Source organism: Ictalurus punctatus, chromosome 9, assembly GCF_001660625.3.
Source record: "Ictalurus punctatus breed USDA103 chromosome 9, Coco_2.0, whole genome shotgun sequence".
Taxonomy (NCBI): Eukaryota; Metazoa; Chordata; class Actinopteri; order Siluriformes; family Ictaluridae; genus Ictalurus; species Ictalurus punctatus.
This window is the reverse complement of record NC_030424.2, coordinates 14919859-14932511: the sequence shown is the minus strand read 5'-3', so window position 1 is coordinate 14932511 and position 12653 is coordinate 14919859.

The window sequence follows — 12653 nt, the reverse complement described above, 5'->3', positions numbered from 1 at the left end:
TCTCATTTGCAGCAGGTCATAACAGAAAAAGTACCAAAGTACTAAAGATGCTGGCCATGAAGGGGTTGAATAATTTTGAAACTGGAGAAGTCATTATTAATTGCATTTTCAGTTGAATTTGGGGAAACCACTTCGAACATTCGTTGTGTTGAACTATTTCAATTGCTTTTGTTTGATTTGTTCATTGCAAACAACTGAAAGTCTGTAAATTTTGACAATAAACCTGATTTGCAATGGGGGTTGAATAATTTTGATTGTAACTGTATATAATAACACAACCATTTTAGCACCCTGCTTAAAGAACTAGTGCATATTTTAATACTTTGTTGAATAATATATAATGTTACTTTGGGGTTAGTGTTTGCCTCCCACCTCTGGGGTTGTGGGTTTGAATCCTGCCTCTGCCCTGTGCCCTGTGCTCTGTGTACGCAGAGTTTGCATGTTATCCCCGTGCCGAGGGGGTTTCCTCCAGGTATTCAGTTTCCTCCCCCAGTCCAAAGACATGTGTTGTAGGCTGACTGGCATTTCCAAATTGTCTGTAGTGTGTGAATGGGTGTGTGAATGTTTATACAGTTCTGCCTTGTGGTGGGTTTGCACCCCATCTAGGGTGTCTCCTGCCTTGCTCCCTGAGTTCCCAGGCTCCCCACGTGCCTGTGTAGGATAAGTGGTACAGAAAATGGATAGATAGACAATACAATTGGCAATACAGAAGTACAGTGCTGGTGTGGGTGCAGGTTCTCATTCCAACTAAACAGAAGCCACACCTGTGTCTATTTAAAGCCAAGATAAACTGATTAAACAGGTGGAATCGGGTGTGGCTCCTGCTTGATTGGAATGAAAAACTGCACCCACAACGGCCATTTGCGGATAAGTTTGGACACCCCTGGTCTATATGTATGTACTGTGTGTATACACTCAGCAGCCATTAGTACAGTGTGGTTAAACTTTCTGGCTATTTTATCATGTAGGTACACTTTGTAGGAATATAATTACTGACCGTTGCCTACCTGTTACTATACACAACACATCAGAAGAAAGAGTCTACCATAGAACAACTGCTTACAGGATATTCCTTGGGTGATGGAGCAGTATACCAGTGACACTGACATAGAAGTGGCATCGTATATACTGTATATAAGAATCTTCAGCTAACACTGCCCTGTTCCTTCTAATTAAGCACCAATAAAAGGAATGATTAATACAAATTGTCTGTATCTTTACACCTACAAGATGGACCAACATGATCGGTGACCTGCAAGTGTACACTGTGCTTAAAAATCCCAGTAATGCTGCTGCTTCTGGTACTTATATTAACAGTACACTGCAGCCACCACCATGTGAGCATTACTGCTATGCTTATATTAGTTCATCACTTTAGTAACATCTGGTAAGTGGGGGTTTTCTACACTGGTCCCAGTCCACTGATTGGTGCAGTTGTGTGTTTATGGTGCTCAGTAGCCAGATAGCTATATATGTGGCTCTTTGGTAGATTATAAATATATAATTTTTATGGATGGGAAAATTAAAAGTCTGCACCCCTGCATGTAGCGGTCAGAGAAAAACTTTAGAACAATCAGAATTTGAAAATAGAGAAATGTCTTATATATTTGTTTATTTATTAACCTAGGGGTTTCACCTTTCAGGTGATTAGAAATTACATTTCAAGGGGATGCTCACTGAGCATGACCTCAATAACTTTAATTTGATTAGCTATAATCTGTTCAAAGGCATGGTGGCTTAGTGGTTAGCACATTTGCCTCCCACCTCTGGGGTTGGGGGTTCAATTCCTACCTTTGTACTATGTGGAGTTTGTGTGTTCTCTCCATACTTCAGTGGTTTCCTCCCCAAGCCCAAAAACCTGTGTTGTAGGCTGATTGGCATCTCTATATTGTCTGTAGTGTGTGTGCTCCCCATGAGCTTGTGTTGGATAAGTGGTGTTGTGAGGAACTCTGCTTCTCCCTAGTTATATTTTGAAAAGGGGGTAAAAGAACCTATATTTGTTGTGTGTTTTTAAAAAAATGTATTTAATAACACAACAGCTGCTATTATATCTATTAATTTCTATGAATTAATAATGTTATTTGTGAGAGTTTTCATTTTGAATATTGTAAAATTTTGGAAGAAACGTGTGCTCACTCAAATTACTGTGATTTTCTAGGCTAAATACGTGACCGTCTGCAAAAGACACAATACCTGGACATATAGCTCATGTTTATCTTTGTTCACCTTAGTTCACACTTCCTTCAGCGTTTAGACAGGGCCGGGGCTGGGGCTAGGGGGAAACTGATCCCAATGGGGAAACAGAGTTCGACACAACAGTGGTACAGAAAATAGATGGATGGATGATCTGTACAGTTTCAAAAGGGGGTTTACAATGTACAGGCAATCTGTTAAATAATATTAAAGAAAATCAGAGGAATTGAAAATTATCCCATAATTAGCAACAAGGCCTCTGTAAGCTTTTTCATGTGTATAATTAGTGTAGCTGAACAGCCAAGAATAAATTTGTGATGTACAGCATGCAGTAAAATAATACACAGCATTTAAGGCACATTTATAAATGATGAATCATATTGTGATTATTTGATTAGACCCCTGCTTTATCCAGTCCTTAATCTGACAGTTATACACCCAGTTCTGATGTTTGATCTAGGCACACATAGTACTACTGGGCATTTACACATAGTTATAACATTCACAGATGACTCTGGCATTTTAGCCTCAACCAGAGGTGGTTCAACTCAACATACTGAATGGGATGAACAGGTTGCTGAAAATGACGCATTTTTTAAGATTAATATTGTACACTAAAATAAAATCCCTTATCTTGTGAAAAGTTTAACTTTTGTTAATATATTATATATTTTTATATTATATATTATAAAAACTTATGTTAATATATTTTAACCTGCAGGAATGACTGCCTGTCCTACTCATTTTAAAATAACCTGCCAACACTCTAAGCATTGCATTTATTTTTGCATTCCAGATTGTTATGTTAGTCCTTTTTATGGTCTGTCATGAGATAAAGACATAAAAATACAATTATCCCTTTGTGTTGTAAGCCAGTGTTTTTATGAAATTGTCTCTTGCAAAGCTTCTTGTTATGCCAGTCATGGCAGCCTTCCAGATTTGGTAGAGCATTAGCATTCAACTTGAAATGAGAGTGGTACTCAGATGCCACATTATATTTATACCTTCAAAAGGCAGATACATAAAACCTAATAATGCCTGACGCTTCAGCAGGTACACCTCAGTCTGATGAAATATGGAAATGTGGCTTGTTCCACTGAAGTCTGCAGTTGGAACTGACATTTCCACACGTTAAGCATGTGTAAGCCTATTAAAAGATTTTTTATATGTGAAAAAACAGAGGCATGGAGAGAGGAGATGATTGCTACAGAAATGTGATAAATCTGCTCAGTTTGTCTTGCTCTCCTTGTTTAAAAATACATTTTTCTGTTTTCCCTTTCATTTTAATTATTCAACATGTCAGTTAATTGTGGAACACATCTGTGGAGCTTTGCCATTTCATTAGTTGGTTTTGACTATTGTTTTTTTCTGTTACTGATGAACATAAGATGGAGCCCTTTCTGAAAGGAATCAGAACTTGAGGCATTAAGAGGACCCTTGAGAGGAATCATCAACTGTAAATAATTTAACTGATGATGTTTCATCATTTAATTTGACCCAACTTGCACCAAAATGTCATGTATGTCATTTGTAACCTCTATAATTATTCAACACTGTATAATAACCTTATGGATTGTTTGACTTTTCTGTGGTTTTTCTTTCTTTCCCAGTTTAACACAGTAGGACCTGTCCATAGCATAATTACATGCCATGTCAGGTATGTAATTGCAGAAAAAAGGCAAGGTCTTGCACTCAATCAATCTCAGTGCTGAAATTGTCTTGTCACCTCAATGAGATGGGAGGTCTGGGTGAGAGGCAAAAGAAATTGCTTTGGACATTTACACTTTGCCATATTCTCATCTGGGAATAATGGATTCAACTGAAGAAAATTACTACTGTACATCATATTTGTTCTCAGCTGCACCTCTGTAAAGACAGTGAAAAGTCTCATTTACATGGCTGAATCATCCTAGGAATAAATGGAATAAGTGATGTATGAATAAACACTGAACATTGTGACCAGCAGATGGAAACCTGAGTCTACATAATGTAGGTTTGGCCTGCATGAGGTGAAGTGACTGAACAAAAGCACAACAGTGGAAGAGTCAATACAGAATAAAAACTATATGTCTATGTACATGCTCTAACAGAGCGATTGTAAAATTAGGATACTATATACTACAAAATTTTAACTTAATTTTTATTTCTGGTGGATTATGATACCTTAACATCCCTGCACTGTGGAGGTTGTTGCTGACTGTTGTTTTGGGGTTTTTCTTCCCAGCTCTCACAATGCTTTGATTTTCACTCTTTTTCTTAGCTTCAAAATGGCTTGCTTTCCTCCCATAGACAGCTCTCTAGTCTTCAAGTTGGTTGATCCTTCTGAACAAAAATGCAGTCTTCGCAGGCAAATCCCAGGGCTCAAAACAAGTAGTGAGTTCTCTCAGTAGGTATTCAGAGAAAAAACCAATCTAACCTAACCTGGGCAACAAGAAACATGTCCAATGTTCCAATATTTTTGATCAATAAAAATGGGTGGGTTCAAACAACAGGTGCCATTTTCTAAGTTGTTTAACATATCAAGATGTAAATATCAGGAAATGAAATCTGACATTCTGATCTCTTGTCTCATATTCATCTTTTGATCTCAAACCAAAATGTCTTCAGTGTAGTCTTGAAGCAATTATTGCACCAATGGATATGCAACCAAATAATAAGTATTATTTACTTAATTTACTTTACGAGTAGCTGCTCCAATAATTTTGCTCACCTAAAAACTGTCTGGTATGCCACAAAAGGTGCCATGTTCTAAGTTGTTTAACACGTCTAGATGTAAATATCAAGAAATGAAAGCTGAAACATTCATCTTTTGATTTCAAATCAAATAATGTCAGCCAAAACAAAACATTTGGCCCTGCTGTTCCAATAGGTTCAGAGGGGACTGTATACCACTAGATATACAGTATGTGTTATGTGTTATGATATATACATAATATAAATTTTGAATATTTTTCAGTTTCATCAGTGCAAAGTCTATTTATACAATGTAATAAACAGTGCTTTACCTACTGTAGAGGTGCACTGTTAGCCAGGAAAAGACAGAGAGAGAGAGAGAGAGAGAGAGAGAGAGAGAGAGAGAGAGAGAGAAAGAGAGAGAGAGAGAGCACAAGTGCAGCTTTAGTTTCTCTGAAGGAAGCAAAACAAAAAGCTCTAGTAGCCTACTTGGTAGAGGTTTGAAAATAACAACCTGATCTCATTGCCAGCCTTTTCTGCTCCTCTTATGTTTCACATATTTATTTACCATGTAATGTGTTAAAGTTAACATGAAAAAAAGATTACCCCAACCATTGCGAATCTGTATCTTGGATCGCAGTCACCACTAGATTTTTTATTGCAAATTATTTTATCTATATCTATATCTATATCTATCTATCTATCTATCTATCTATCTATATATATATATATATATATATATATATATATATATATATATATATACATACATACATACTATTATTACTATATATTAGTAATTTCCATAGTTATCCTGCTAATAAATAGAAACATTCATTCATCTTCAGTAACTGCTTTATCCTGGTCTGGAGCTCAGGAACTCAGGAACCCTAGATGCATGGTTGGAATAGACCTGGGATGGGATGCCAGTCCATCGCAGGGCATCACACACATACACACATTAACACACTGCTGTGCCATAAACCGAAATAGTGAGGAGAAATTACCCCAATGCTGACGAGGAAAAAGCAGTTACTAAAAGTGAGTGAGTGAACTATAACTTAAAGTGACACTATGGCCAAAATAAAATTTAAATCTACGCAGTTCTCCAAGTTGAGTTGTAGCCAATTAACACCTTCCCATATGGCACGGCAGATAGCATGTGTCAGTCAGCCATCACATCTTTTCGTACTATTGCTCATGCAGTGTTACTGGGCAGCTAGAAAAGGAGCTCTAACTACACTCATCTGTATACATACGCTAACAGATGGCCCAGATTGACTAGTGTTGTTCTGATCGACAGAGGATAGAGAAATGACATCCATTTTATGAGATGGGCCAATTTTACTCTCTTGGCCTTCGCACTACAGATGGCTGCGCCATCGTCAGGATTAAAATTTTTGCAGTCTTTCAAATACAGGGTGAATGCTTAGGCAATTCCACCAGCTGAGAGCCTTAATATGTTTGGTGTAAAATCACTTCATATAGTGGTGAGACAAGAAACCACAGAGGAAGATTTCCCAGTTTGAATACTAATGAAACAGACTCCTGATTTCCAGGCAAAATTAGCTTCTTGAAAAACCGGAGGGTAGGACGTTGGAATTGTCTGTTCTTGTTGGCTGTTTTATGTAGAAGATAGAATAGCATTGGAACTTCTGGGTGTCCACTATCCACCCATTTCCTTTTCTGTTTTCCCCCTATAGCCACTAACTCCTATTTGCAAGCATTTACATTTTTTTCTTCTGGTAACAGCTTGTAACTTCAACTTTCACCTATTTGTATTTGCCCCTCTGGCTACGTTAGACTGTTATATTATGTCTAATTTGTGGTCTTGATGGTTCACATAGAATATGGAAAACCCTTCAAACTGGCTGGGCATCTCCTGTGCACAGTCCTCTTCAGGTCACTCCACAGATTTTCGATTGGATTTAGGTCTGGACTTTCATTGCCATCCTGAAAGGTGAAATTGCTCTTAACTGTTTTAGCAGAAGCTTTAAGATTTTGCACCAAAATTGACTGGTATTTGGAGCTATTCATTATTCCCTTTACCCACCCCAGTTCCAACTGAAGAAAAACAGCCCCAAAGTAAAATGCTGCCACTACCATGCTTCCCTGGGGGGATGGTGTTCTTTTGGTGATGTGCTGTGTTTTTTTGTGCATCTTTTGGTATTATGGCCAAAAGTTCAACTTTGGACTCATCAGACCATAACACATTATTCCACATGATTTTGGGGGATTGGATGTATGTTTTATTTATTTTTTGGTTAAAAAAGGCTTCAGTCTTGCCACCATACCCCATGGCCTAGAGATATGAAGAAAATGTTGTCATATGTAGGGAGCAACCAATACTTGCCAGAAATTGTTGCATTGTTAAATGTTGCTGTAAGCCTCTTGGCAACCTTGGCAGCCTCCCTGACCAGTTTTGTCCTGATCTTCTAATCAATTTTAGAGGGAAATCCTGTACTTAGTAGTGTCACTGGTATATCCAATGCCTTGGAAATCTTTTGTAACCATCTCTTTTTCAACAGTGAGATCCCATATCTGCTTTGTAAACTCTTTGCGGCCCATGGCTTTTCCAGTTGAATTTTATTAAGAAGATGTAAGGAAAATCCTATAGGAACAGCTATACTTTATTTAGGGGTAATCAGTCAATTTAATTGATGGCAGGTGTATACTAATTAGTATTTAACATGAGATTGAATATGATTGGTTGATTCTGAACACTGCCACATTCCCAATTATAAAAGTGTGCACACTTTATGCAAGCTGGGTATTGGAAGCATTTTTTTTTTTTACTTTTTCCCCACAAAAAACATTTCTGGGTGTTCGTCACTTGATATTTATATGCTGTAACTTCACAATAAAGGTGAAAAAGGTTCTGAGCTAATCTATCTTGGTGCATTTTTTTTTTTTTTTTTTTTTACATCACAACAACCTGCCATTTTTTTTTATAGGGGTGTGTTTTATATCCAGTGTATAAACAATAATAAACTCATTTAAATGTATAAAGAAAGAAAGAATAAATAACAAACAAACAAGAAAATATTTTGGAATAAAAAATACAAAAATAAACAAATTTAGAAAAAAATTAATTAAACAGTAATTATAAAGAAATTATGCATAATAATATAAAAAAAATACATTTCACAATAATGTAAATAAATCACATGCATATACAAAATATATTTTGTGCCAGAATGTTAATGTCATAAATAATTATAAACTCTTTTCAAATGATTTTATTTGCTAGGAAATGTATTTGTTTTCATTTTTATTATTACATAGGTCTTCATATTTGTGGTAAACATTCCTTCATATGTGATTATGAACCTTCATTCTTAGCTGCTGTTCCTGAAAACCCTACACAGCACGCAGTATGTATGAGTGTTGAATCCACCAGCTTATCGTGCTATATGTCTGTCAAATACTGCAGTCTTACCCAATACACCAACTCAAATTTCCCCCTTGAATATGTGGGGCAGTTGGGGCCCAATGCCTATTACTAAAACACCATTACGTGAGATGAATTGAAGTATTGCCAGGTTAATAGCTCCAGTTAGATTTTTTTTTTCATCACAGACATCGTTAACGTGGGGGCTTTGTTGCCCTCTGTTGAATTCCTTAACACCAGAGATGATTTCACAGAGGAAGGATATTTGTTTTCCTACATTGTTTTGGGCTTTTTGAGAATCTCTGCAATATATTCTATTGACATGAATCCACAGAGAATATTTTTCAGCCATGTCATTTTCACAATTGCCTGTCCACATGCAAGATGAATGTGCAATGCCTTGACTGAGTCGCTAAACAATATATAGAAAATACAATACAAATAATACAGCCAGTCCAGGTACAGTCCAAGTATCCAAATGATTCAGTTAAAACCGAGTGCCTTTAATATATGTGTTGCTCTCACAAGCCTCACTAAGCTATTAAAGGTATGTTACTGATAAATTCTTTTAACTAACATGACATAGTTTTCAGTTCTCTTATTAAAAATCTCTGGGCTGTTATTTTGCTGTATGAATAACACTACAGAAACATCTCACATACATTCATGCCACTATTTTACCTTCATTTATCTTAATTCACAGGTCTTATTTCTAGTGCAGCATGGTGGCCTCACAGCTCCAGGGTCATGTGTTTGATTCTGAGCTTAAATCATTTGTCACAAAATTTTCTGAATCTAAATGAAACCAAAACAGAGATTGTTGTATTTGGTTCTTCTGATGGATATATCTGAAATCTTAACGTCAGCCAATTGACTTGCTAGAAGATAATGGCTCTCATGAGATAATGGCTAGGAGACAATAGCTGTGTTTTTTTTGGAGTCCCGGAGCCTTTGAAATACCTTTGTAAACTCTACCCAGACTAATTTAACCACCTTCTTCATAATTTCTGGAATTTCTTTCAGTTCTGTCATAGTGTATTACTGGGTAAGACCTTTTTAACCAACTTCATGCTGTTGAAAAAGTTTTATTTAAGTGTTGATTTGATTGAACAGGGTTTGCAGTAATCAGGCCTGGTTGTGTCTAGTACAGCTGAACCCCATTATTAATTCAGTTTCATAGATTTGGGGAATTAGTAACTACGGGGTCAAATACATTTTCACACAGTCCCAGTTGGTGTTGGAAAACTTTTTTTGCTTTAATAAATAACATTATCATTTAAAAAAAGTATTTTGTGTTTACTCAGGTTGCCTTTGTGAATCTTAGATTTTGTTTTAATTTCTGAAAAAAATTAGTATGAGGGTGCACGGTGGTTTAGTGGTTAACACGGTCGCCTCACACCTCCAGGATTGGGGGTTCCTGCCCTTTTTCACAGCACTATTGGTATTAGCCACCTGCCTCTTACTCGGTTAATGGTCCAGAATGCTGCATTGAGACTGTTGTTGGGTATACGAAAGCATATTTCGAACATATTACCCTGAATTTTAATTAATCTTCACTGGCTTATAATCTGCTATAGAATTGATTTTAACATCTTTCTATTTGTTTTTAAATCTCTAAATGGATTGACACCAGCCTATTTATCTGGTCTGTTATCTATGCTCAATCCAGCGAGACCCCTGAGATCTTAAGAAAAGAGACTGTTGACTGTTCCTAGGGCAAGACTAAAATTTAGAGGTGGTCGTGCCTTCTCAGTAGTTGTCCCAAAATTGTGGAACAGTTTACCTATTCACATAAGAAATGCATCAACATTACATGATTTTAAATCTAAGTTCAAAACTTATCTGTTGTCTTGGGCTTTTAGTATACCTTAGAGAGTAAGTTGATCTTAGGTCATCTTATTGTTGTATTTTCTGTTTGTCTGTGTGTGCTGTTTTTAGTTGATCGATGTACAGCACTTTGGTCAACTCAAGGTTGTTTTAAATTGTGCTATATAAATAAATTGATATTCAGCTTGGGTTACTGTTTGTGTGGAGTTATGCATGTTCTCTCCATGTACGGGTGGGTTTCCTCTGGGTTCTCCGGTTTCCTCTCATTGTCCAAAAAACATGTTGGTTGAGGGGTGCTAAGTTGCCCATAAGTATGAATGAGTGTATTAATTTATGTCACATACAGTGTGAATTCTCTCGCCTTTGCCCAGTGTTACCATGATAGGCTCTGGATTCACCACCCTGACCAAAAAGGAATTGGTTACTGAAAATAAATCAACGAATTATTTAATAAAATGACAAAGGAAACATCCACCAGCAAGAAAGAAAAATCCAGATGTTTGATAAATTCTGAATTTGTCTGAATACTGTCAGTTTACATTTTGTTTAAAGCAGATATAAAGCTAGGTAAAGAGACAAGTGGAATTCAAATTTGACTTCAGTTTTTATTTCCTTTTTTCTAAACTGAATGCTGTACTTGCTAACTTGTATCGTTTACATGCCCATCTAAAATCTCCCACTTCATCCATAAAATATATACCCTCCAGGCAAATCAGCACTCTGAATAACATACAAAGAAACAAAGAAATGGGTAAACAGTAGATTCTTCACGAAACGCATTTCGAATTTGAAAGGTATTACTGAACTGTAAATCTTTTCCAGTGTGTTTGCCACAGTCATTAGTGAGCAGCAGTACAGCACAACACAAAAGGCAGTCAATTTTTGACAAGGCAGTCAATTTTTGAAATAATAGTTTCCATTGTGGATATAGTCATAATAAAGCCCTCACTAGAGACTTGGACAGTGGAGTTCTCCTGAGCATTCTCTTTCAGATCAATCATTTGCAATAAAGCCACTTTATTAAATGAGTAAATGAGCCGGACACTTTTACTGACATGTGCACTTTCAGCCCACCTGCTTCAACACAGCCAAGGCAATCACTGCCCTGCTCCATAGCCTGCATACTCAAGTCAAGAGATATGAAACACACACACATGTACATACACACAGAAAAAGATAGTCATATTTAAATATTTTGAAGTTTCGGCATACAGATGTCACTAATATACACATGTATATTTTATGGTAATCAGGATTAAAGTATGCATGCACAACTACACACTGTTACTTAATTAACAATGGCACACAATGTAAAACATTCTCTTCCACTGTCTATTATGTTAACAGTAACAACAAAAAAGCCCCAGCTTTGATATTATTTTGCTTATTCAGGGAAAGCAAGGTATCTCTAAGTAATGTGACATTCAGCCTTGAATTTCAAATTTTTGTGTCATCTGTGCTGTCATCATTACTGTCTTCTCAATGCCTAGGAATAAAGAATTTGTCGTGTGAAAGAATAATTTTGGATCTAACACAAAGTTTTTATAAGTCCTGCTATCATCTCGATGATATCTCTTGTTGGCCCAAGACTACTTAGCTGACATACAGTATGACCAAGGCATAGCATGATATCTTGTGTAATTTTGTCAGACAGCAAGTAGACTGTTAACGTCAAATTGTCAGAGTTAAATGGAATAATTATGGGCTAAGGTGTAGCTGAATTTATCCACTACGGCTGTGCTCATGTTTGAAGTATAAAAATACATGGCCTCTTTTGACTTGTGGAAGAAAAAAGAGGGGTTTTACTAAAGGTCATTCGCTTTCTCTTAGATGTGTTTGTGTTTTGACTGGTTAGATAGGCAAGCAGAGAGAGAGAGAGAGACAGAGAGAGAGAGACAGAGAGAGAGAGAGAGAGAGAGAGAGAGACAGAGAGAGAGAGAGATTTTTAATCTGATATTACAAATTAACTTCCTTATGCTAGGAACAAATGTGCTATCACATAAATACATAAACAGATGTGGAATATTTGTTTGGGTTATTTTATTATGTAAGTGTCATGCTCTCCCCAACATCTGCATTATCCAGAAGCACTTCCCTGGACTTTTAACTACACTCACCTGTTCCCCACTCACTGTCATTAGTGTTTTGTGTGTGTGTGTGTGTGTGTGTGTGTGTGTGTGTGTATATATATATATATATATATATATATATATATATATATATATATATTATATCCCTCAGTTTTCTTACCTTTGTCAAGTCTTGTTAATGTCTCACCCCTCCGTGAGCATTGCTGTTGTTGACCTCAACCCTCGTCTTCCCTGCTCCCTCCAGCGAGTTTTGTTTAGTGTACTCTTTATTGGCTTTCATTTGGTTTAATTATCTACTGTTTATTTTGGACATTTTTACCCTTTTGTTTATTAAACTCATGCACCTGGGTTCAGTAATCCCCTTGCCAGTCTTTGGTCTTTTCCCTACCTGACAGAAAAACCACAAAATGAAATTAAAGATGATGCTATGGTATAGTATAATCATCTGGATTCAACATTTCCACTGTTGTGGGTTTATA